The sequence below is a fragment of the Dendrobates tinctorius genome, unplaced genomic scaffold, assembly GCF_039654945.1.
Source record: "Dendrobates tinctorius isolate UK_male_01 unplaced genomic scaffold, ASM3965494v1 ptg000151l, whole genome shotgun sequence".
In the NCBI taxonomy this organism is placed as follows: domain Eukaryota; kingdom Metazoa; phylum Chordata; class Amphibia; order Anura; family Dendrobatidae; genus Dendrobates; species Dendrobates tinctorius.
The window spans coordinates 5,985,366-6,012,156 of NW_027361818.1; the positions used below are offsets into that span (position 1 = coordinate 5,985,366).

General features: G+C 45.1%; 1 pseudogene; it reads left to right on the plus strand.

The window, feature by feature from the left end:
* The window catches only part of LOC141049895 (vomeronasal type-2 receptor 26-like), a 72,331-nt pseudogene that overhangs the window by 37,747 nt on the left and 7,793 nt on the right, over positions 1–26,791 (plus strand).

A 26,791-nucleotide genomic window follows, 5' to 3' on the forward strand; every position in this document is an offset into this window, starting at 1 on the left:
CATCCGGTCTTCGTCCTCGCCTGTAGCCGCGGGGTTTTTCTTCATTAAGAAGAAAGATGGGGGGTTACGCCCGTGTCTGGATTTCCGAGAGTTAAACCAGATTACTATCCGTGATCCCTACCCAATGCCGTTGATCCCGGATTTGTTCAACCAGGTAGCGGGGGCAAAATGGTTTTCCAAGCTGGACCTCAGGGGGGCGTATAACCTCATAAGGGTCCGTCAGGGGGATGAGTGGAAGACGGCGTTTAACACTCCTGAGGGTCATTTTGAGAGTCTGGTTATGCCGTTTGGGTTGACCACCGCGCCTGCCGTTTTCCAACATTTTATTAATGATGTCTTTGCTCATGTCCTGGGGAGATTTGTGATTGTATACCTGGATGATATCCTCATTTATTCTAGCGATCGGGACACTCATTTGCAGCATGTTAGGCAGGTGTTACAGTTGCTCCGGGAGAACCAGCTCTATGCTAAGCTGGAAAAATGTTTATTTTTTGTCCAGGAGTTGCCCTTTTTGGGATATATTGTGTCCGCAGCTGGTTTTAAAATGGACACCGCTAAGGTGCAAGCGGTGTTGCAATGGGAGAGGCCGGAGAGTCTGAAAGCACTCCAGCGGTTCCTTGGGTTTGCGAATTATTATAGGAAATTTATAAAACACTTTTCGACTGTCGCCAAACCGCTCACGGACATGACAAAAAAGGGTGCCGATCTGGCGAACTGGCCTGAGGTGGCTATACGTGCATTTGAGCGTCTGAAGAATAGTTTTGCTTCAGCCCCCATTCTGGTGCAACCAGACGTGTCTAAACCTTTTGTGGTAGAGGTTGATGCGTCGGAGGTGGGAGTGGGGGCAGTACTGTCTCAAGGCTCGTCCTTGAGCGAGATGCATCCATGCGCCTACTTCTCCAAGAAGTTGTCGCCGGCCGAACGGAATTATGATATCGGCAACAGGGAGTTGTTGGCCATCAAGCTGGCTTTTGAGGAATGGCGACACTTCTTGGAGGGGGCGGCTCACCAGGTCACAGTTATCACCGACCATAAGAATCTGCTCTACCTGGAGTCGGCCAAGCGTCTGTCTCCTAGGCAGGCTCGCTGGGCATTGTTTTTTACTCGTTTCAATTTTCTTGTGACGTACCGTCCCGGGGCTAAAAACACCAAGGCGGATGCTTTGTCTAGGTGTTTTCCGGGGGGAGAACCTCGGGAAGAGCCGGTACCCATCCTCCAGAAAGGGGTAGTGGTCTCGACTGAGGTAGAGGCGGAGATTGCCGAGGCCCAAGAGGAGGTACCACCAGGACTTCCCGCCAACAAATCATTTGTACCCCTGCATCTTCGGCCTAAGGTGTTGAAGGAACACCACGATTCGGTACTGGCTGGTCACCCAGGGGTGAAGGGCACCTTAGAGCTGGTATCGCGTCGTTTCTGGTGGCCCAAAATCCGGCAGGACGTGGTCTCGTACGTGGCAGCTTGCATCACGTGCGCTAGGGCTAAGTCACCCCGAACCCGTCCTGCTGGCACGCTACAGCCTCTGGGGGTACCCAATAGGCCATGGACAGAAATCTCCATGGATTTTATCACTGACTTGCCAGCCTCAGCAGGGAACACGGTCATCCTGGTGGTGGTTGACCGTTTTTCAAAGATGGCGCATTTTGTGGCGTTGTCCTCTTTGCCCAATGCTAAGACGTTGGCTCAGGTATTTGTGAAGGAGGTGGTCAGACTCCACGGAGTACCGTCTGACATAGTATCTGATAGGGGTACGCAATTTGTGGCGAGGTTTTGGAAAGCTTTTTGCTCAAGGTTGGGGATCAAGTTGTCACATTCATCGGCGTTTCATCCACAGTCTAATGGACAAACTGAGCGCATGAACCAAAATCTAGAACAGTATTTACGATGCTTTGTGTCCGACAACCAGGAGGAGTGGTCTACTTTCCTTCCTCTGGCCGAATTCGCATTAAATAATCACCGCCAAGAGTCATCAGGAGAGTCTCCATTCTTTTGTGTGTACGGTCAACATCCTCAGTTTTGTACCTTACGTCAGGGTGACTCCGGGGGTGTCCCGGAGGAGGATCAGCTAGGAGCCCAATTGTCATCAGTCTGGAGGCGGGTGAAACAGCGTTTGTTGAGCATGAGTGCCAGGTACAAACGGGTGGCTGACAGTAGACGCGTGCCAGGTCCGGACCTGTGTGTGGGTGAATGGGTGTGGTTAGCTACGAAGAACATAAAACTCAAAATCCCATCTTTAAAACTGGGTCCAAGGTTTATTGGGCCTTTTAGGATTTCTGCCATCATTAACCCAGTGGCTTATCGCTTGGAACTTCCCGCGGTGTACAAGATACACAACGTGTTTCACAGGGCTTTATTGAAAAAGGTGGTAGGCTTGGTGGACACGACGCCGATGCCACCTCCAGTCATGGTGGATGGCGAGTTAGAGTTCGAGGTCGCCAAGGTAGTGGACTCTCGAGTAGTACGCCGTACTCTTCAGTATTTGGTGCACTGGCGGGGGTATGGTCCAGAGGAGAGGTCTTGGGTTCCAGCCTCAGACATACATGCGGATCGGCTGGTCAGTTCTTTTCACCGTCGTCATCCGGACAAGCCGGGTCCTATGAGTCTTGAGGGCCCTGGGGTCCCTCGTAGAAGACGGGGTACTGTCATGTCGGACGCTGTTCACACCACAGCATCCGGCAGGCAGAGGTAGTTCCACCTCCAGCCACTATAGCCTCAGTGGCGCCGGCCTGATCTTCAGGCTCTCGGGGGTTAATCCTGCTGGAGACCAGGTTGGATGGTTAGTCACGCCCACGGTCTTTAAATAGTCATGCTGGCCTATGGGCGTCGCCGATTATAGCTTGTGTTTCATACCAAGTGGTTCCGGTCTGGAGTGGAGGTGTTCAAGAGAGAGAGATTCATATCTGGTGTCGTATGATCCGTCGTTATCCTTTCTCCTTCCCATATTTGTGTTTAGTTGTGCCCTGTTCACATTACTGTTTATTCCTGTGTGTGTGCGGCGCAGTGCAGTTTAAGTTCTCCCTGTCTGTCATTATTTGTGTGGGAGCTTTGGTGGTGACTTCTCACTGGGTGGAGGGTTAAGTGCAGGGCTGAGCAGGAGATAAGGAAAGGTCGGAGGCTCAGGCATTTGCACCGTCAGCAAAAACCCTGGGTTGAGGGTCAGACAGGGTTTCCCCTAGTAAAGGGACACCACAGGGGCCCCGGGTATTTCAGCCTTAGTTGAACTAAGCCCCCGTGACACGAACCCAGTATCTTACCATCTTCTACTGTCTCCAGCTGTCTCCCCACACACATATACAGCAGTCCACATCAAGCACTTTTACGGCACAGTTTACATTTACCTTCCTGCTGCAGACAGGTTCATAGGTCAGTCCACTTCCCTACAACCGGATGGTCCCAACCTGGCTTCTTCAAACGTCTTCATGGAGCCAGGTGATCAGATGTTCCCAGCCTGGCTTCTCTGAACCTCTTTATGGATTCTGTGATGACCAATGGAGCAGATCTGTGTTCTTCCAGCCAGGGCATGGTCACTTAATTTGGCATCCTGTAGAATGTCAAATCTGTGTCCCTCGTGATGGAGTCATGATGTCCTGCCTGCTGTCCTGTAGAGTGTTCCTGGCTGTGGTTTTGTAAAGAGTCTCTGATTCTTGCAGAAGGATAGAAAATCCCTTTTTATACCCACTTTTGTGATTCAAGTCATCATTCACAGGTCAGGGGGAAGGTGGGATAAGTTTAACTCTTATTGTTTGAGTATTTAATCAATCTGCATAGTTCATCCTTCTCAGTTTTGCAGGTCAAGAAACTAGCTTGACTTATACAATCTTTTACTTATACTTAGGTTATACTTATCATGTTAGCAAACATTCTTTGTCCAATTTTACCCTATGTCACTCTCCCTCAAGGTAGCAGACAGAGTAGTGGCAAACAGCAACTCCAGAGTTACATTCATACTTGTGCTAACAATAGTCTGTGTTTCTGGACCAACAAAAGAAAAACATATACCATATTTTTCGGACTATAAGACACACCGGACCATAAGACGCACCCCAATTTTCAGAAGGAAAATAGGGAAAAAAATAATAATGTGTCAAATGGGGGTCCGTCTTACAGTCCGAATTCAGCTTACCTGGGAAGGGATCCGGCACAGGTGGAGGAGTAGTCACAGGGGTCATTCAGTGGTCCAGGCTCGTGCGGTGGTGGCTCTGTGCTGGGGCAGGTTGTTTGTGCTGGGGCAGCTGCGCTGGGGCTGGGGCAGGTGGGCTCCGGAAACATGGACACCGGGAAGATGGCCGCCAGTCCGGGGACGGCGAATGCGCAGGTTCAGATCTCGTCCCAAGATTTCAGGGGACGAGATCTCGTTGCCGAGATTTGAATCTCATCCCCCGAGATCTCGGGACGAGATCTGAACCTGCGCATGCGCCATCCCCGGACAGGCGGCCATCTTCCCGGCGTCCATGTTCCCGCAACATGGCGGTGGTCAGCAAGGGATGTGCTGGGGCCTCCGGGCTGCGAGGAAATGCCGGCGGAGCCACCGCCCCTGCACCGGAGCACAGACCGCCGCCACCACCACTCCTCAGAGCCCTGTTCGCTGCCGCCACCGCACCGCAGAGCCCCGGAGGTTAGTATATTGCGACCATAAAACGCACCCCCCACTTTCCCCCAAAATTTTTGGGGAAAAAAGTGCGTCTTATGGTCGGAAAAATACAGTAAATTCAATTGTCATAATAAAGATAATAGCCTATGTATCCTACTAAAAATAGATGTCTGGATAATTAAGATTAAATGCTATGTCATCACACATATACCGTTTTTACCCCATTAAAATAAAACAATTAAAACAAAATAAAAAAAAACACATATTTGGAATCACTGCATTCAGAAATGCCCGATCTATCAAAATACAAACCGGCCCCCACAGATCCCAGATCTCACATCATTTTGTCTGTCTGGGATCCCATGAAGAGACAGAAGAATTTGCACAAGCCTCATACCCAGAGGATCTGTGGTTACTTGTCCAAGATGTTTGGAACAACGTCCTTCCGGGTACCTTCAGAAACAAATGACAGAGAAGAAATGATGAAGGCGATGGGTGGTCACCGAAAACTGATGTAAATTAGATTTCTATTTTCTTCATATTTTTAAATGATAAATATAAACTATTAATAATTCTAGTTTTGAGAGCTTATTACTTTGCGGACTTCCTTTCACACCTTCTTAAATCTTTTGCCCAGTACTGCTTATTGTACAATAGTGAACCATATTTTTCAATGCTCATATACAGTAACAGTACAGAGTATGAACGGTCATAGCTCAGTGGAGGGATAAGACATGTTAAGAGCTAACAATACAGGCTTCTATTCTATCTGCCTAATTACAGAGGTAATTATGCCTCAGCCGAGAAAATTGTTCTGGTGATCGGCTCTGGTCTCTGCGGACTCTTCTTCATCCCCTCGGTTTGATGGTCTGGCTCCTGAAGAAGTCCATGTAGAGTGTATTCTGTAGGGACAATAGATGAGGTTTATAAAGGGGAATTATTCTACCATGTAGGAAGAAAAAGAAGAGCGAGCACGATGAGGTGAGAACAGATCACCCAGGGAAGAAAGTATTAGAATATATTGTTGTATAGTGTAATCTAACACTATATGTAATGTGATGTGCAATGTAGGAAAAATATAGAATAAATGAGATAAGAATTATTTGACACTTTCAATACTGCACATACCAGCAGCTCATCACTATCATGAACATGTTTGGTGGGATGTGGAGAGTGTTTTACAATAGAACAGTGTATATACCGTCATGGCCAAAAGTGTTGGCACCCTTGAAATTGTTTCAGAAAATGAAGCATTTCCCCCAGAAAAGTATTGCAATTACGCATGTTTCGTTATACACGTATTTAATTACTTTGTGTGTATTGGAACAACACAAAAAAAACTGATAAAAAAAGGCAAATTAGACATAATTTCAGACAAAATCCCCTAATATGGTCCTGACAAAATTGTTGGCACTCTCCACTTATTATTTGGTTGTGCAACAAGCTTCTTACAGCTCTCAGCTGGATTTTGGAGCACTCCACTTTTGTAAACTACTCCAGGTATCTAATATTTGAAGGCGCCTTCTCCCAACCTCAATTTTAAGATTTCTCCCCAGGTGTTCAATGGACTTATTTCGGGCCACTTAACAATTCTCCAGCACTTTGTTTCCATCCATTTCTGTGGGGCTTCTTGAATCATGTTCACGGTCATTTTCCTGCTGGAAGACCCATGACCTAGGAACCAAATCCACATTTATGACACTGGGTACTACATTGCTACCCAAAATACTTTGGTAATTTTCAAACTTTATCATGTCTTGCAAACAATCACACACACAACCAGAGGTCTCAAGACAACCCCAAAACATCTTCCATCATATTTGACTGTAGGTAATGTGTTTTTTTTTCTTTTTAGGCCTCATTTTTTGTTTGGTAAACAGTAGAATGATGTGCTTTACCAAAAAGTTCTATCTTGGTCTCATCTGTCCACAAGATGCTTTTTCAGAAAGATTTTGGCTTACTCACTTACATTTTGGCAAACTGCAGCCTAGCTTTTTTTTAAGTCTCTGTGTCAGCAGTGGAGTCCTCTTGGTCTCCTGTAATAGTGTATAATTTCATTTGCACGGACCAAGACTGGGAACAAGTCCAACAATGTAGAAATCAAGGCAGAAAAGTCCAGCAAGAGGAAACTTCAGGTGGTATAATAAAATCCAAGAATTTTTATTGCAGATAATTTAAAAAATCCAGAGTTCAGTAACAAGATGCAGACATAATGCTGAACAGACTACGCGTTTCGGCGGTAACAACTGCCACCTTCTTCACGGTCTCAAACTGCTTCTGGTAGTTTAATAGTTATAATGTCCTTGGAAGGATCTTACAGGTACAGTTGTGGCCAAAAGTATTGACACCCCTGCAATTCTGTCAGATAATACTCAGTTTCTTCCTGAAAATGATTGCAAGCACAAATTCTTTGGTATATCTTCATTTAATTTGTCTTAAATGAAAAAACACAAAAAGAATTGTCCTAAAGCCAAATTGGATATAATTCCACACAAAACATAAAAAAGAGGGTGGACAAAAGTATTGGCACTGTTCGAAAAATCGTGTGATGCTTCTCTAATTTGTGTAATTAACAGCACCTGTAACTTACCTGTGGCACCTAACAGGTGTTGGCAATAACTAAATCACACTTGCAGCCAGTTGACATGGATTAAAGTTGACTCAACCTCTGTCCTGTGTCCTTGTGTGTACCACATTGAGCATGGAGAAAAGAAAGAAGACCAAAGAACTGTCTGAGGACTTGAGAAACCAAATTGTGAGGAAGCATGAGCAATCTCAAGGCTACAAGTCCATCTCCAAAGACCTGAATGTTCCTGTGTCTACCGTGCGCAGTGTCATCAAGAAGTTTAAAGCCCATGGCACTGTGGCTAACCTCCCTAGATGGTGACGGAAAAGAAAAATTGACAAGAGATTTCAATGCAAGATTGTGCGGATGTTGGATAAAGAACCTCGACTAACATCCAAACAAGTTCAAGCTGCCCTGCAGTCCGAGGGTACAACAGTGTCAACCCGTACTATCCGTCGGCGTCTGAATGAAAAGGGACTCTATGGTAGGAGACCCAGGAAGACCCCACTTCTTACCCCGAGACGTAAAAAAGCCAGGCTGGAGTTTGCCAAAACTTACCTGAAAAAGCCTAAAACGTTTTGGAAGAATGTTCTCTGGTCAGAAAAAAAGAGGCATTCAAAGAAAAGAACACGGTTCCTACAGTCAAACATGGCGGAGGTTCCCTGATGTTTTGGGGTTGCTTTGCTGCCTCTGGCACTGGACTGCTTGACCGTGTGCATAGCATTATGAAGTCAGAAGACTACCAACAAATTTTGCAGCATAATGTAGGGCCCAGTGTGAGAAAGCTGGGTCTCCCTCAGAGGTCATGGGTATTCCAGCAGGACAATGACCCAAAACACACTTCAAAAAGCACTAGAAAATGGTTTGAGAGAAAACACTGGAGACTTCTAAGGTGGCCAGCAATGAGTCCTGACCGGAATCCCATAGAACACCTGTGGAGAGATCTAAAAATGGCAGTTTGGAGAAGGCACCCTTCAAATATCAGGGACCTGGAGCAGTTTGCCAAAGAAGAATGGTCTAAAATTCCAGCAGAGCATTGTAAGAAACTCATTGATGGTTACGGGAAGCGGTTGGTCGCAGTTATTTTGGCTAAAGGTTGTGCAACCAAGTATTATGCTGAGGGTGCCAATACTTTTGTCTGGCCCATTTTTGGAGTTTTGTGTGAAATGATCAATGTTTTGCTTTTTGCTTCATTCTCTTTTGTGTTTTTTCATTTAAGACAAATTAAATGAAGATAATAATATCAAAGAATTTGTGTTTGCAATCATTTTCAGGAAGAAACTGAGAATTATCTGACAGAATTGCAGGGGTGTCAATACTTTTGGCCACAACTGTATGCATAACTTTCAAATTTCAAGGAAAGCTGCTGTTGATTTTTGTGATGTGATTATTTGAGCACTGTTTATTGATATTGTTTAGATACTGTTAGTCTTTATTTTTTGATCACTCTACGGTGATATTATGTGGGCACTATGGTTCGATTTCTTAAGACTGATATTTCGTATGCACTTCCATGCACCTTGGCAACATACGTCGCAACTTTTGATCAATTTAAAGTGGACATGTTGTCACGCCCCATCGTGACTCCTCCTCGGTTTCACCTACTTTAAAACAACTTTGCATTTCGCAAAAAAAATTGTGATTTTTTTTTTCTTTTTCAAAGAATTCTGGGACTTGAGGTCAAATTCATCATTTGACGGGGTTTTTAAGCCACTTTTCTTTTTTTTTGCCTTGTGATATTCGTTGATTTTTTTTTGCGCCACATTCTTCAAAATGGTTCATGCAATTTGTTCAAATTAAAAAAAAATGCTCCTTATGTTTGGCTTTTATCCTTTATTTTACTTTTTTTCAGAGCAAAAAGCCACATGTTCTGCTAAAGTATATCAAAATTTCATTAAAAAAAATAATATTCAGTAATACATAAAATCACTCCGGAAAGGGAGGGATGACGAGTAAGTTGGGACAAAAAATTGGGTCTTTTTACTTATCCGGGAAAAAAGCAATAAGCAAACGCATAAAACAGATAATGAAAGAGACTTAAAAAAAGGAACAAATTTCAAGAAGAATTTGTCTCAAATATAAAACAGTCTAAATAAATAAAACAAAGTAGACAAAGGCAACAACCAACATTACTTGCACACAGAGGTGGATTTAGTTTAGGCATTACTGGGCAGTGTTAATCCTCAATTTCCGTTTTAGCGTTTCCATTTTTTCCTCCCCTTCTTCCCAGAGACACAACTCTTTTATTTTTCTATCCACATAGACATACGAGCACTTGATTTTTGCAGGACAACTTGTACTTTTTAATAACATCATTCATTTTTCCAAATACTGTACTTGAAAACGGGACAAAAAAAATGTCCAAGTGGGGAGAAATTGTGAAAAAAACGCAATTCTGACATTGCTTTTCTGGGAATGGTTTTTATTGTGTACATTTTGATGTAAAAATGACCTTTCAGTATGATTGATATCAAGCATACTTATTATTTTAGTGATGGAAAAAAAAAATCAGACATTTGCAAAATAAAAGAAAATGTTGGGGGGTTGTGTCACCATTTTTTGAGACCTGTAACATTTTCACTTTTCGATCGATGGAGCTGCGTTACGGCTTAATTATTTTTTTTCCGGGGAGGTGCTATATTTTTATCGATACCATTTTGGGATAGATGTAACGTTTTGATTGCTTGTTGCTGCATTTTTTGTGCAAAAAAACATAATTTTGGCATTCTTGAATTTTTTTAAGTTTGCAGAGCTTATGGATAAGGTTAATTTAGATGAAGGAATTGAGGGTAAACTGATTAAATTTGCTGATGACACAAAGCTAGAAGGGATAGCTAATACTAGAGAGGAGAGAGAGAGGATTCAAAAAGATATAAATAAACTGGAGCAGTGGGGAGCAACTAACAGAATGGTTTTTAACAGGGAAAAATGCAAAGTACTACATCTGGGCAATAAAAATGAAAAAAAGCATATACAGAATGGGAGGAATAGGGCTAAGCAACAGCACATGTGAAAAAGACTTGGGTATACTAATAGATCACAGACTGAATTAGAGTCAACAGTGTGATGCAGCAGCAAAAAAGGCAAATGCAATTCTAGGATGTATTAACAGAAGCATACAGTCTAGATCACATGACGTCATTATTTCCCTCTACTCCTCTTTGGTCAGACCTCATCTGGAATATTGTGTCCAGTTTTGTGCACCACATTTTAAAAAAGACATCAACAAACTGGAGCAAGTTCATAAAAGAGCGACCAGAATGGTGACCGGTCTGAAAACCCTGTCTTATGAGGAAAGGTTGCAGGATTTGGGAATGTTTAGTTTGCAAAAGAGAAGACTGAGAGGAGACTTAATAGCTGTCTACAAATATCTCACGGGCTGTCACATTGTAGAAGGATCAACTTTATTCTCATTTGCACAAGGAAAGACTAGAAGCAATTGGATGAAACTGAAAGGGAGGAGACACAGATTAGATATTAGAAAAATCTTTTTGACAGTTAGAGTGATCAATGAGTAGAACAGGCTGCCACGAGAGGTGGTGAGTTCTCCTTCAATGGAAGTCTTCAAACAGAGGCTGGACAGACATCTGTCTGGGATGATTTAGCGAATCCTGTTTTGAGCAGGGGGTTGGACCAGATGGCCCAGGAGGTCCCTTCCACCTCTACGATTCTATTATTCTATGATTCTATGAATTATTCTTATATTTAGATATATTAGGCTTTTCTGAATGCGGCGATACCACATGTGTATCTTAAAAAAAAATATTATCTTTATTTTTGGGGAATACTTGGGTGATTTTAACTATTTGGATCTTTTTCATATCTTGTAAAACTTTTTTTTTAAACTTTTCCCTGTATTTAAGAGGACTCCAACCATTTGATCGCTTGTACTATATACAGTAATACCGCATCATCGCTTTACATCGCAAAAATCACGGTCTCCTTTGAAACCCAACCACAGGCATATAACAGGTTAACAATCATCACCTGTGAGCCGCTCCATATACCTGCTTCCAACTTGTGCCTTACATGTACGCCGCAAGTCATGAAGGGCATAAAGATGCTATGGCCTAATTTCATCATTTACGATTTCTATTTTTTTGTCTCTTGGTATTCGCGGACATTTTTTGAGCCAAATTCTACAAAATGGCGCATACGGTCCATGGTTTTTTGAGCAAAATTCCAAATTCTCTTTAATTTTGTTTTGAGCCAGTTTTAATTTTCATTTTAGACCTAAAATTCACAAATTGGTTAAAAGTAGAGTTGAGCGAAACGGGTCGAAAAATTTCAAAAGTCGCCGACGTTTGGCAAAGTCGGGTTTCATGAAACGAAACCCGACCCTAGGATGAGGTCGGCCACGAGGTCGGCGACTTACGCGCCAAAGTCGCGTTTCAAAAGTTTGTTTTGCGCTCTTTTTCAGCCAATCAGGATCCACGGACACTGTGGGCAACGTGATGACATAGGCACGGGTCACCACCATCTTTCAGAAGGGCATGCAAGTGATTGGCTTGCTTTGGTGGGCGTCACAGGGGGTATAAAAGGGCGTGCACGCCATCTTACTTCTGCCGATCTTAGCATAGGGAGAGGTTGCTGCTGATTCTGTAGGGAGAGCGTTAGGCAGGGAAGAAGGAAAAAAAACTGCTTCTGCTGCTAGCGATTTTGCCTGTACAACACACCAGTCACTGTGTGCAGTGCAAGGGGAGGCTATATAGTGGTGTATCAGTGGTGTTGGTTGTTGGGCTGCCTTCTAAGGCTTCCTGACATTCCTGCATTGCTGTTTACCCACTGCTCCGCAAACTGCTTTTTTAAAAGCAATCCCAATTTTTTTTTTTTGCCCTGCTGAGGTACTGAGCGTGCATTTTTTCACACCATACAGCGGTGTACGCTCCTCACACAGTACCGTGTAACGGCTGTTATCATAGCCACAGTGAAGCTATCAGTGTGTCACTCTGTGAGAATAAGTCGAGGACATGTTCCGTTCTTACAGACCTGCACTCTAGGGAGATTCCTATTCTGCCCAATTCTACATACACCTTGTAGTTTGTGATACACTAGCCAATTTCTGCCTGTGATAGCGCTCAGATATTCAGTGAGCCTCACACAATCCAAAAGTGTCCAGTGTCCACAAGTGTCTGCAGAAATTCAAAATCTCCATTATCCTCTAGTCACTTTGGTCACAGCTGTGCCATCGAGCCTGTGACAGCGCTCAGATATTCAGTGGGCCTCACACAATCCAAAAGTGTCCAGTGTCCACAAGTGTCTGCAGAAATTCAAAATCTCCCTTATCCTCTAGTCACTTTGGTCACAGCTGTGCCATCGAGCCTGTGACAGCGCTCAGATATTCAGTGGGCCTCACACAATCCAAAAGTGTCCAGTGTCCACTAGTGTCTGCAGAAATTCAAAATCTCCCTTATCCTCTAGTCACTTTGGTCACAGCTGTGCCATCGAGCCTGTGACAGCGCTCAGATATTCAGTGGGCCTCACACAATCCAAAAGTGTCCAGTGTCCACAAGTGTCTGCAGAAATTCAAAATCTCCCTTATCCTCTAGTCACTTTGGTCACAGCTGTGCCATCGAACCTGTGACAGAGCTTAGATATTCATTGGGCCTCACACAATCCAAAAGTGTCCAGTTTCCACAAGTGTCTGCAGAAATTCAAAATCTCCCTTATCCTCTAGTCACTTTGGTCACAGCTGTGCCATCGAGCCTGTGACAGCGCTCAGATATTCAGTGGGCCTCACCCAATCCAAGTGTCCAGTGTCCACAAGTGTCTGCAGAAATTCAAAATCTCCCTTATCCTCTAGTCACTTTGGTCACAGCTGTGCCATCGAGCCTGTGACAGCACTCAGATATTCAGTGGGCCTCACACAATCCAAAAGTGTCCAGTGTCCACAAGTGTCTGCAGAAATTCAAAATCTCCCTTATCCTCTAGTCACTTTGGTCACAGCTGTGCCATCGAGCCTGTGACAGCGCTCAGATATTCAGTGGGCCTCACACAATCCAAAAGTGTCCAGTGTCCACAAGTGTCTGCAGAAATTCAAAATCTCCCTTATCCTCTAGTCACTTTGGTCACAGCTGTGCCATCGAGCCTGTGACAGCGCTCAGATATTCAGTGGGCCTCACACAATCCAAAAGTGTCCAGTGTCCACAAGTGTCTGCAGAAATTCAAAATCTCCCTTATCCTCTAGTCACTTTGGTCACAGCTGTGCCATCGAGCCTGTGACAGCGCTCAGATATTCAGTGGGCCTCACACAATCCAAAAGTGTCCAGTGTCCACTAGTGTCTGCAGAAATTCAAAATCTCCCTTATCCTCTAGTCACTTTGGTCACAGCTGTGCCATCGAGCCTGTGACAGCGCTCAGATATTCAGTGGGCCTCACACAATCCAAAAGTGTCCAGTGTCCACAAGTGTCTGCAGAAATTCAAAATCTCCCTTATCCTCTAGTCACTTTGGTCACAGCTGTGCCATCGAGCCTGTGACAGCGCTCAGATATTCAGTGGGCCTCACACAATCCAAAAGTGTCCAGTGTCCACAAGTGTCTGCAGAAATTCAAAATCTCCCTTATCCTCTAGTCACTTTGGTCACAGCTGTGCCATCGAGCCTGTGACAGAGCTTAGATATTCATTGGGCCTCACACAATCCAAAAGTGTCCAGTTTCCACAAGTGCCTGCAGAAATTCAAAATCTCCCTTATCCTCTAGTCACTTTGGTCACAGCTGTGCCATCGAGCCTGTGACAGCGCTCAGATATTCAGTGGGCCTCACCCAATCCAAGTGTCCAGTGTCCACAAGTGTCTGCAGAAATTCAAAATCTCCCTTATCCTCTAGTCACTTTGGTCACAGCTGTGCCATCGAGCCTGTGACAGCGCTCAGATATTCAGTGGGCCTCACACAATCCAAAAGTGTCCAGTGTCCACAAGTGTCTGCAGAAATTCAAAATCTCCCTTATCCTCTAGTCACTTTGGTCACAGCTGTGCCATCGAGCCTGTTACAGCACTCAGATATTCAGTGGGCCTCACACAATCCAAAAGTGTCCAGTGTCCACAAGTGTCTGCAGAAATTCAAAATCTCCCTTATCCTCTAGTCACTTTGGTCACAGCTGTGCCATCGAGCCTGTGACAGCGCTCAGATATTCAGTGGGCCTCACACAATCCAAAAGTGTCCAGTGTCCACTAGTGTGTGCAGAAATTCAAAATCTCCCTTATCTTCTAGTCACTTTGGTCACAGCTGTGCCATCGAGCCTGTGACATCGCTCAGATATTCAGTGGGCCTCACACAATCCAAAAGTGTCCAGTGTCCACAAGTGTCTGCAGAAATTCAAAATCTCCCTTATCCTCTAGTCACTTTGGTCACAGCTGTGCCATCGAGCCTGTGACAGCGCTCAGATATTCAGTGGGCCTCACACAATCCAAAAGTGTCCAGTGTCCACAAGTGTCTGCAGAAATTCAAAATCTCCCTTATCCTCTTGTCACTTTGGTCACAGCTGTGCCATCGAGCCTGTCACATAGCGCTCAGATATTCAGTGGGCCTCACACAATCCAAAAGTGTCCAGTGTCCACAAGTGTCTGCAGAAATTCAAAATCTCCCCTGTCCTATAGACACCTTGTACCTTGTTTTACATTACTATATAGTTTGTTGGATTTTGTCTACATTTCTACCAAAAATGAAGAAGGCTGGTGGAAGAGGCCGTGGAATTGGGCGGGGGGTTGGCAGCTGGTAATGATGGTGTTGGTGGTGGATCTGATGGTAGTGGCAAGAGCAAAATAGGACCGAATGCAGGAGGTGTTGAGCCTGCGTCATCGTCTGGCTCCATAAGGCTTCGAAGGCTTAGTTTTCTAGGAGTTGGCAAACCGCTTTTAAAGCCAGAGCATCAGGAAAAAGTTTTGTCTTACATTGCTGACTCAGCCTCCAGCTCTATCGCCTCCTCTTCTTCAGTTGTAAAAAGTAAAAGCACTGAGTCGTCATTGGAGGCTCATGTTCATGAACCACCCCTTTCCTTGTGTCCTTCACCACAACCAAGATTGAAGGATGATGCAGGCCATACTACTGATTACTCCATGGAGCTGTTTTCACATACCATGCCTGGATTATCAAGTCAAATGGTGAATTACCCAGGCCAAGATGAATCTGACATGGAGTGCACTGATGCACAGCCGCTGATGGATGATTCTGCTGGTACATTCACTCAGAGCACTACATTGTCCTCGCAGTGTACAGAGCCAGATTCTGACCCTGATGAGACTCAGGTGCCCCTTCCCGCACACTATACCACCATACACGGTGACACAGAGGAAGGTGCACATGACATAGAAGAGGAGGTGATGGATGACCCAGTTGTTGACCCAGATTGGCATCCAATGGGGGAAGAGGGTGCTGCTTCCAATAGCTCAGATGAGGAGCATCCACAGCAGACATCGACATCGCAACAGCTGTTATCTGGCAGGCCCGGAGCACTCCAAAGACAGGTTCCAAACATCAAAAGAGTTGCTGGACAGCTTGTCCAGAGGGTCAAAAGATCACAGCGTGCTAGGCCGCAAAATGTCTTCCAAAGTAGGAAGAGTGCAGTGTGGCACTTTTTTGAACAAAATCCTCATGATCAGGCCAAGGTTATCTGTAAGAAGTGCGCAAAGACCTTTAGCCGAGGGAAAAATCTGAAAAATTTGAATACCAGTTGCATGCTTAGACATTTAACCAGCATGCACTTGCAAGCGTGGACACAACACCAAACCTCAAGTGCCACATGTGCAACTGATCACAACGAAGGTAGTCAGCAACGCTACATTGTTTCCCCCACTGTAAGCCCACTGGTTAGCACAGCAGCAAATGTTGAGGTGTCGTTGCAAGGCCACAGCAGTCAGGGAATCCCACTGTTATATCAACGAAAGACTGATTCTAGGCCATCAGAAAGAACACCAACTCCATCACCATCATCAACCCTCTCTCAGTCCGCCCTGTCCACCGCTACTTCCACCATATGCAGCTCTCAAGTCCAGCTCACCCTCCCAGACACTATGAGTAGGTCAAGAAAGTATTCAGTCTCTCATCCGCGTACACTGGGTTTGAACGCCCACATTGCCAAACTAATCTCGTTTGAGATGATGCCCTTTCGGTTGGTGGAAAGCACAGCTTTCCGCGAACTCATGGCCTATGAGGTACCACGCTATGACCTACCCAGTCGCCACTTCTTCTCTCGCAAAGCCATCCCAGCCCTCCACCATCATGTGAAAGACCGCATTGTCCAAGCACTCAAGCAGTCAGTGAGCGGAAAGGTGCACCTCACAACTGATGCATGGTCCAGTCGGCATGGCCAGGTTCGTTACGTGTCAATCACTGCGCACTGGGTTAATGTGGTGGATGCAGGGTCCACAGGGGACAGCGGTGGTGGGACAGTGCTGCCTAGCCCATGGTATAGGAAACAGTTGGCTGTAGGCATTCGACCCTCCTCCTCCTCCTCCAGAAGCGAAAGCTCGTCCACAGAGCGCAGTCGTACGAGCACTCCATCTGCAGCTGCCACTGTTGCACACGATGTGTCCCCCTATCGAGCAGCTAGTGGAAAGCGTCAGCAGGCTGTGTTGCAGATGATGTGTTTGGGCGACAGACACACCGCCGAGGTGCTGGCCGAGTACTTTCAGCGACAAACTGAGTCATGGCTGGGCAGTGTACATCTTGAGGCAGGCAAGGTAGTTAGTGATAACGGCCGTAATTTTGTGGCAGCCATAGCCCTTTCAAAACTCAGCCACATACCTTGCTTGGCTCACACCTTGAACCTGGTGGTGCAGTGCTTCCTCAAAAATTATCCGGAGTTAACAGCCCTGCTCCAGAAGGTGCGAAGACTGTGCGCGCACATCCGCCTGTCGCCTGTACACTCCGTTCGTATGCAGAAGCTGCAGCAATTGCTCCACCTTCCCAACCACCGCCTCATTATCGACATTGCAACAAGGTGGAACTCCACCCTGCACATGGTGGAGCGGCTGTGCGAGCAGAGGCAGGCCATAATGCATTTGTGGGAGGATACACGGCCAGGCACTTTGAGAGCAGACATGGAGTTGACAGGTGTGCAGTGGTCGAAGCTGAAAGACCTCTGTAAAGTCCTTCAGTGTTTTGAGGAATGCACACGGCTGGTAAGCGCAGACGACGCCATCCTAAGCATGAGCATCCCACTTATGCGTCTGCTCATGCAAACTTTGACGCACCTTAAGGAGCAGGCGTCTGCAGCCAATGTTGACGAGGAGGGAATCCTTGATGACATTCAGCCATTGTCTGCTCAGGGACCTCTCCTGTACGAGGTGGAGGAAGAAGAGGAGGAGGAGGAGGAGGATTACTTAGGGGAGGAGGATGCATCTCGTGGGGCAAGTGAAAATGTTGGCATGGCAAGGTCTGGTACAGGGTTTGTGCGTGACTGGAGGGATGTGGATTTGCCAGAAAGTGCTCCTCCAACCAGCACTCGCAGTGCATCATTGACTCCGGGAACATTGGCCCACATGTCAGATTATGCCTTGCAGATCGTATAAAGGGACCCCCGCATTGCCAAAATGATGAACGATGACGACTACTGGTTGGCCAGCATCCTGGATCCATGCTATAAAGGCAAATTACAAAACATCATGCCACAGGAGAACCTTGACCTAATATTGGCTAATAAACAAGCAACTCTGGTAAATCGGTTGCTTGAGGCATTCCCAGCACACAGCAGCGGTGATGGTTCTCACACGAGCCGTACGGGCCGGGGGCAGCTTGGCAGAGGTGTTCGTGGTGCACACAGCAGAAGTGGCGTTGGAGACAGGGGTTTCATGACAATGTTGTGGACTGATTTTTCAAGTACCGCTCACACAACTGGTAATACTGCATCGATGGAAAGTGACAGGAGACAGCAGTTGTCAACTATGGTTACAAACTACTTTTCCTCCCATATCGATGGTCTCCCACACAGGTCATTCCCCTTTGACTATTGGGCCGCTAAACTGGACACCTGGCCTGAATTGGCACAATATTCCTTACAGGAGCTCGCTTGCCCAGCTGCAAGTGTGCTATCGGAAAGAGTCTTCAGTGCAGCTGGATCAATCCTGACAGAAAAAAGGACCCGTCTGTCAACCCAAAATGTGGATGATCTAACCTTCATTAAAATGAACCACGCATGGGTTTCCAAGGATTTTGTCCCACCTTCCCCTGATGACACATAGGGTGACAGAAAAATGGCTTGCTTTGGTCCACCTCTTCCTGGGACTTGACCTATTTCGCCTTTTGCATCAGCTGAATGTCCAACATCAACATATGCCACTTTCTAAAACTCCCTAACTGTGCTGCCTCCCCCCCATGGCCGGGGTCACCACCTAGCGCACGACACCGTGCGAGTGCCGTTACCCTGGACAGGTGGGTAGGCCGACTCTTGGGCGCGGGCACTGGCACAGGGTCCCTCATAGTGCAATCAAGTGTCTCTGACGGTGGTGGTGCACACCCGCCGTCAGACACACCGCCGTACTATGAGGGGCCCAGTGCCAGTACCCACGCCCACGAGTGGGCCCCCCTTGCTTGGGCAGGGCCCCAGCATTTGCAATCTTTACCTCTCCCTGCTCCTCCGCTGTGTAGTCTGGGCCGTCAAATCCATACTGTGCCTGACACCATCTGAGCCTGCCTCCTGATGTATAGACATATATTTTGAATGTGTACGCTATCCATACATGTTATCCGGGGATACGGTACCCTTTCTCACCTTTGTGCAATCACGTGCAAGCCATACTGGGGCTAACACCGTCTGAGCCTGCCTCCTGATGTATAGACATATATTTTGAATGTGTACGCTATCCATACATGTTATCCGGGGATACGGTAACCTTTCTCACCTTTGTGCAATCACGTGCAAGCCATACTGGGCCTATACCGTCTGAGCCTGCCTCCTGATGTATAGACATATATTTTGAATGTGTACGCTATCCATACATGTTATCCGGGGATACGGTACCCTTTCTCACCTTTGTGCAATCACGTGCAAGCCATACTGGGCCTAACACCATCTCAGCCTGCCTCCTGATGTATAGACATATATTTTGAATGTGTACGCTATCCATACATGTTATCTGGGGATACGGTACCCTTTCTCACCTTTGTGCAATCACGTGTAATCCATACTGGGCCTAACACCGTCTGAGCCTGCCTCCTGATGTATAGACATATATTTTGAATGTGTACGCTATCCATACATGTTATCTGGGGATACGGTACCCTTTCTCACCTTCGTGCAATCACGTGCAAGCCATACTGGGCCTAACACCGTCTAAGCCTGCCTCCTGATGTATAGACATATATTTTGAATGTGTACGCTATCCATACATGTTATCCGGGGATACGGTAACCTTTCTCACCTTTGTGCAATCACGTGCAAGCCATACTGGGCCTAACACCGTCTGAGCCTGCCTCCTGATGTATAGACATATATTTTGAATGTGTACGCTATCCATACATGTTATCCTGGGATACGTTACCCTTTCTCACCTTTGTGCAATCACGTGTAATCCATACTGGGCCTGAGAACGGCTGGCGAGCTGTTAAGCAAGCTACAGCACCTGTGGTTTGCACACGTAAGTTTTTCATTTTTTCAGAAATGACGGTTAGGCCTAATTCCGGAACTGCGGTTGACCTGCACTTACTGGGAAATCATCGTTCGCGGGTAATAATTGTAATCACAGATCCCCATCACTAACGTTGTTCAGCGGGTTATCTGCACCTGTAAGCGACAAACGTTGGCCTTTTCAGTGTAGCGCACATGCAGCCACGGACATGTAAGGGCATGACCCACCAGTTATTGGCCAATCTCATGTGCCAGAGCCTCACGTGTCCCTCTAGTAAGCCGGACTCGGACTGCGGGGCATGACGGAGTCTCGTTCGTTAACGGAATTAAGCTTGCAATGTGTGCATCTGTTCTGTAGCTGGCATGGTTGAGGTTTCCCAGGTGGAGTCGAATTAAACAGTAGGCTCCACTCCTGGTGGTGCCCTTCTGGACATTCCTTTAAGGTTCAGCTTTGCAACCATACTGCCCACGTAAAACAAACACTTTGCCTTCATGAACGCTGTTTGGAGGGTCATGACTCGTGGGAATAACGCCGCCCAATCAGTTAACCTGCTAGAGAGATCCTTCGTTGCTCGCAAGCATGACATCACACTCCCTAGGAGGAAGGTAATGCCACTGTGGCGACCGTACTCCTGGGGGCGACACAAGTGCACTGATGCCCAGCCACTGCTCGATGAATCTGCTGGTACATTGACCCAGACCACTACATTCCCCTCGCACGCTACACGGCCTGAATCTGACCCTGAGGAAACTCAGGTTACCCTTCCCATATACAGTTCCATCTTACACGGTGACAAAGAGGAAGCTGCAGATGAAAGTGCAGGTTCGGCCCACCCGCCATCAGACACACCACCGTACTATCAGGGGCCCTGTGCCAGTGCCGTCGCCAACGAGTGGGCCCCCCCTGCTTGCTCAGGATCACAGCACTTGCAAGGTTGAAATACTGTGCAGTGAGATGGAAGATGGGGACGACGAGGAGTCCAGACTAGTACAGGGATTCCCTAGCGAGGAGACTTATTTCATTGTTTTCAATGTTGGGACAGCAATTTTTGGGGAGCACTATACTCTGGAGAATGATAGATGGGGCCCACTATACACTGGAACATTCCAAAGGTGGACATCAGACACTGGAGCAGCATTTACAGGGCCCATTATACACTAGAGCATTAGAAATGGGGCCCATTATGTTTGGAGCATTATTTGGGCCCATAAGACAGTGGAGCTTCATCCATGGGGACCAACATATACTGTAGCATTATGTGGAGCTCATCATATACTGTTTCAAACATTATATGGGACCAATGATTCTGTATGGAGAAATAGATGGGCCTTGTCATGAGATGTAAAAAGTGAAGTATTTTTCATTGTACTATACCGCTATTTCTCTGCCGTATCGGAGCATGATGAGTTGTGGTATGTGTTAAAGGGGCGCTCTTTCGCCCAGGGCACATGAAAACCTGGAGCCAGCCCTCCCCCCCCCACAACTTTAGCCAAATAACCCCCATTTTTCAGTGCGTAACTTGTATTAAGAAGTTAATTAAGGTTGACAAGCTTAAGTAAGAAGAATTGATGCTTTTGGCATTCAAATGGGCACTGTAGGTGTGTTTCCTGTCCTCCTCTCACTGCCGACTTTTATTCCCCATTGACTTACATTGGGTTTCGTGTTTCGGGACGACCCCGACTTTTCCCTATAATCGGACGATCTTGCTCGACCCGACTTTTGGAAAAGTCGGGTTTCACGAAACGAAACTCGACCCTAAAAAAACAAAAGTCGCTCAACTCTAGTTAAAAGGTCAAAGGTTTTAATTAAAAATGCGTCAAATTGAAAACCTTACTTCAGGCAGGGACATGAGTCTGATGTGCCAAAAAATGGCATTTGGTAAAATGTTTGGTTAATCATTGTTGTTAAGGAAAAATAAAAAAAGAATACAAAAAAGAGACAAATTAAAAAGTGGCTCAAATTTATAGAAAATAAGGTACAAATATTAAAGCCACAAAAAAGTCGCAAAATACTCCTGACAGCTGGAGAAACAGCAATGATGAATCAGGGTGTGTGACTGTAATTGCCACTCTATATACTGTCAAGTGTCGTTTTTATAATCTTTCTCTTCTTTGTGACCACAGACTGAGGATTCACATCTACAGTACTGTCTGGTACCTTATTCTCTCTGCCCAAGTTGTCTATTCCTCCAGTTCAAGCTGCCGCCTGAGAATTTCCAGTCTTTCTGGAATATTTCAGAAGGGGGATATTGTTATAGGAGCTGTGATCCCCTTCCATACAGATAGAATACTCCCGAAACTAACATTTATAGAAGCTCTTTCTCCGGACACCTGCACCATGTAAGACTCTGTGACATTCCTTAACATGGTATGTAATTAGGTTTGTTATTTTCAGGAACCTCTTTTTACTCTGATTCTCTTTTCCACACAGGTTTTTCTCAGAAAATTTCAAGCAATATCAGGCCATCAGATTTGCCTTGGAGGAAATTAATGGAAGTCTTGGTCTCCTCCGTAATATCACACTGGGCTACCATGCATTGGACTCCTGTTCCATCCTGCCTAGGGAGTTAGAAGGAACATTGTGGATGATCTCTGGAAATAACCAAGCAGTACCCAATTATCATTGTCAAGAAAAGCCAACACTTGCCTCAGTTCTCGGTCACTCCATGTCCACTTACTCCATTCTTATGGCCCATGTGCTAGGAATTTATCGATATCCTCAGGTATGTAGGAGTTTGACAGTCAAGATGCCAAATCTTGCCGTATATTATCTATCTTTGTTCGGCTTTGAACCGTGATAGTCAGATGTGAGAGTCATACCCTGTATACTCATGTGATAATATTAGTGGCAACTTGGCTATATGTGGCAGGGCACTGATGTGAGAAAAGGACAGATGCAAGCAGGAGGTCCTAGACTGACAACCATATAATGGAAATAGAAGATTCCCCAACAACTCAGAGTATTCAACAGTCGCACTATAAAGCGAGGCTCACATTAGATTTTCAACTAAAAAAAGCTACATTTCTTTACAAGCTTATCATGTCTTCAAGGGTAGGAAGACAAGATCATGGGGAAAGGCTTTGTAGGCCTCATTACATCAGGTCAGCAGTGGGGTTGTGCAGTCTTAGACTCATGAGCAGTTATTGCAGTCCTACATTTAATTTATAACCTTTTTTTTATAATTTACAGATCAGTCATTTCTCCACCAGTGCTCTTCTAAGTAATCGGGCCATGTTTCCATCTTTTTTCAGAACTGTTCCAAGTGATGACTTCCAGTCAAAGGGTCTGGCTCAAATGTTAATACATTTTGGTTGGTCTTGGGTGGGCTTGGTAGGGGTGGGGAATGACTATGGCCAGCAAGGAATTCAGGTCATCAAGCAAGAAATCGTCAGATCTGGAGCTTGTGTTGCCTTCACAGAATTCCTCCCTTTTGATCAAGATGATGATTACGCACCATTAGAGTTGAGCGATACCGTCCGATACTTCAAAGTATCGGATCGGAATGGATCGGCCGATCTTAAAAAAAAGTATCGGTATCGCCGATTCCGATACCGGAAGTCCCATTCAAGTCTATGGGACTTCCGGTATCGGAATAAGAAAAATCCTGTTTTTCCCTTGTACAGCCTCTCTGGGGTCTGTACGGGCCTTTCGGGGGGCTGTGTCGGCCTGCCAGGGGGTCTGTGCAGGCTCCGGTGGTCTGTGCCGGCCTGCCGGGGGGCTGTGCCGGCCTGCCAGGGGGGCTGTGCAGGCTCCGGTGGGCTGTGCCGGCCTGCCGGGGGGCTGTGCCGGCCTGCCGGGGGGCTGTGCAGGCTTCGGGGGTCTGTGCAGGCATCGTCCGATGGGACTACAAGTCCCATCGGGCGATGCCTGCTACCATGACAGTGATTGACACATTAGCCAATGATGGGACAGTAGTAGTCCCATCATCCGGCTAATGTGTTGAATGTAAAAAAAAAAAAAAAAAAATTACATGCTACATACATACAACATGCATACTACATACATGCTACATTCATACTACATATATACTACATACATACTACATGCAACATACATACTACATATATACTACATGCATGCAACATGCATACTACATATATACTACATGCTACATACATACTACATATATGCTACATTCATACTACATATATACTACATGCATGCTACATATATACTACATGCATGCTACATACATACTACATATATGCTACATACATACTACATGCTACATACATACTACATATATACTACATGCATGCTACATACATACTACATGCTACATACATACTACATATATACTACATACATACCACATACATACTACATACATACTACATGCTACATACATACTACATATATACTACATGCATGCTACATACATACTACATGCTACATACATACTACATATATACTACATACATACTACATGCATGCTACATACATACTACATATATACTACATGCATGCTACATACATACTACATGCATGCTACATACATACTACATGCTACATACATACTACATATATACTACATGCATGCTACATACATACTGCATGCTACATGCATGCTACATACATACTACATACATACCACATATATACTACATACACTCACTGGCCACTTTATTAGGTACACCATGCTAGTAACGGGTTGGACCCCCTTTTGCCTTCAGAACTGCCTCAATTCTTCGTGGCAGAGATTCAACAAGGTGCTGGAAGCATTCCTCAGAGATTTTGGACCATATTGACATGATGGCATCACACAGTTGGCGCAGATTTGTCGGCTGCACATCCCTGATGCGAATCTCCCGTTCCACCACATCCCAAAGATGCTCTATTGGATTGAGATCTGGTGACTGAGGAGGCCATTTGAGTACAGTGAACTCATTGTCATGTTCAAGAAACCAATCTGAGATGATTCGAGCTTTATGACATGGCGCATTATCCTGCTGAAAGTAGCCATCAGATGCCTGTTCTTAACTGAGAGGAGTGGTACCCAGTGTGGTCTTCTGCTGCTGTAGCCCATCTGCCTCAAAGTTCGACGCACTGTGCGTTCAGAGATGCTCTTCTGCCTACCTTGGTTGTAACGGGTGGCAATTTGAGTCACTGTTGCCTTTCTATCAGCTCGAACCAGTATGCCCATTCTCCTCTGACCTCTGGCATCAACAAGGCATTTCCGGCCACAGAACTGCCGCTCACTGGATTTTTTTTCTTTTTCGGACCATTCTCTGTAAACCCTAGAGATGGTTGTGCGTGAAAATCCCAGTAGATCAGCAGTTTCTGAAATACTCAGACCAGCCCTTCTGGCACCAACAATCATGCCACGTTCAAAGGCACTCAAATCACCTTTCTTCACCATACTGATGCTCGGTTTGAACTGCAGGAGATTGTCTTGACCATGTCTACATGCCTAAATACACTGAGTTGCCGCCATGTGATTGGCTGATTAGAAATTAAGTCTTAACACACAGTTGGACAGGTGTACCTAATAAAGTGGCCAGTGAGTGTACATACTACATACAATACATTCATACAATACATACATAGACATACAGTACATATAACATAGAGTAACATACTTACCAATACTTGTCACATTGTTCCCCGAAGCCATTGTCTTTTACGGAATAAATATTAACATAACAAACCACAAAAATACTCACCCACGATCCGAAGCAGTCCACGAGTGTGTCCCACGACGATCTTGGGTAGAGAACTGCAGCATCAGCTGTTGCTGCCGTTCTCTACGGGCTGCAGGAATCCAATGACGGAAGGTAGGTATCCTTCCGCACTGTATTCCTCCGCCACTTAAAAAAAAAAAAGTCCCTAGTCTCACTTTATGCCATTGCTGTGTGGGAAATTCCCACGCAGCAATGGCATAAAGTGAGACTAGGGACTTTTTTTTTTTTTAAGTGGCGGAGGAATACAGTGCGGAAGGATACCTACCTTCCGTCATTGGATTCCTGCAGCCCGTAGAGAACGGCAGCAACAGCTGATGCTGCAGTTCTCTACCCAAGATCGTCGTGGGACACACTCGTGGACTGCTTCGGATCGTGGGTGAGTATTTTTGTGGTTTGTTATGTTAATATTTATTCCGTAAAAGACAATGGCTTCGGGGAACAATGTGACAAGTATTGGTAAGTATGTTACTCTATGTTATATGTACTGTATGTCTATGTATGTATTGTATGAATGTATTGTATGTAGTATGTATGTAGTATATATGTGGTATGTATGTAGCATGTAGTATGTATGTAGTATGTATGTAGCATGCATGTAGCATGCAGTATGTATGTAGCATGCATGTAGTATATATGTAGTATGTATGTAGCATGTAGTATGTATGTAGCATGCATGTAGTATATATGTAGTATGTATGTAGCATGCATGTAGTATGTATGTAGTATGTATGTAGTATATATGTAGTATGTATGTAGCATGTAGTATGTATGTAGCATGCATGTAGTATATATGTAGTATGTATGTAGCATGCATGTAGTATGTATGTAGCATGTATGTAGTATATATGTAGTATGTATGTAGCATGTAGTATGTATGTAGCATGCATGTAGTATATATGTAGTATGTATGTAGCATGTAGTATGTATGTAGCATGCATGTAGTATGTATGTAGTATATATGTAGTATGTATGTAGCATGTAGTATGTATGTAGCATGCATGTAGTATATATGTAGTATGTATGTAGCATGTAGTATGTATGTAGCATGCATGTAGTATGTATGTAGTATGTATGTAGCATGTAGTATGCATGTAGCATGCATGTAGTATATATGTAGTATGTATGTAGTATGTATGTAGTATGTATGTAGTATATATGTGTTATGTATGTAGTATGTATGTAGTATATATGTGGTATGTATGTAGTATGTATGTAGTATGTATGTAGTATGTATGTAGCATGTAGTATGTATGTAGCATGCATGTAGTATGTATGTAGTATTTTTTTTTTTTTTTTTTTAACATTTAACACATTAGCCGGATGATGGGACTACTACTGTCCCATCATTGGCTAATGTGTCAATCACTGTCATGGTAGCAGGCATCGCCAGATG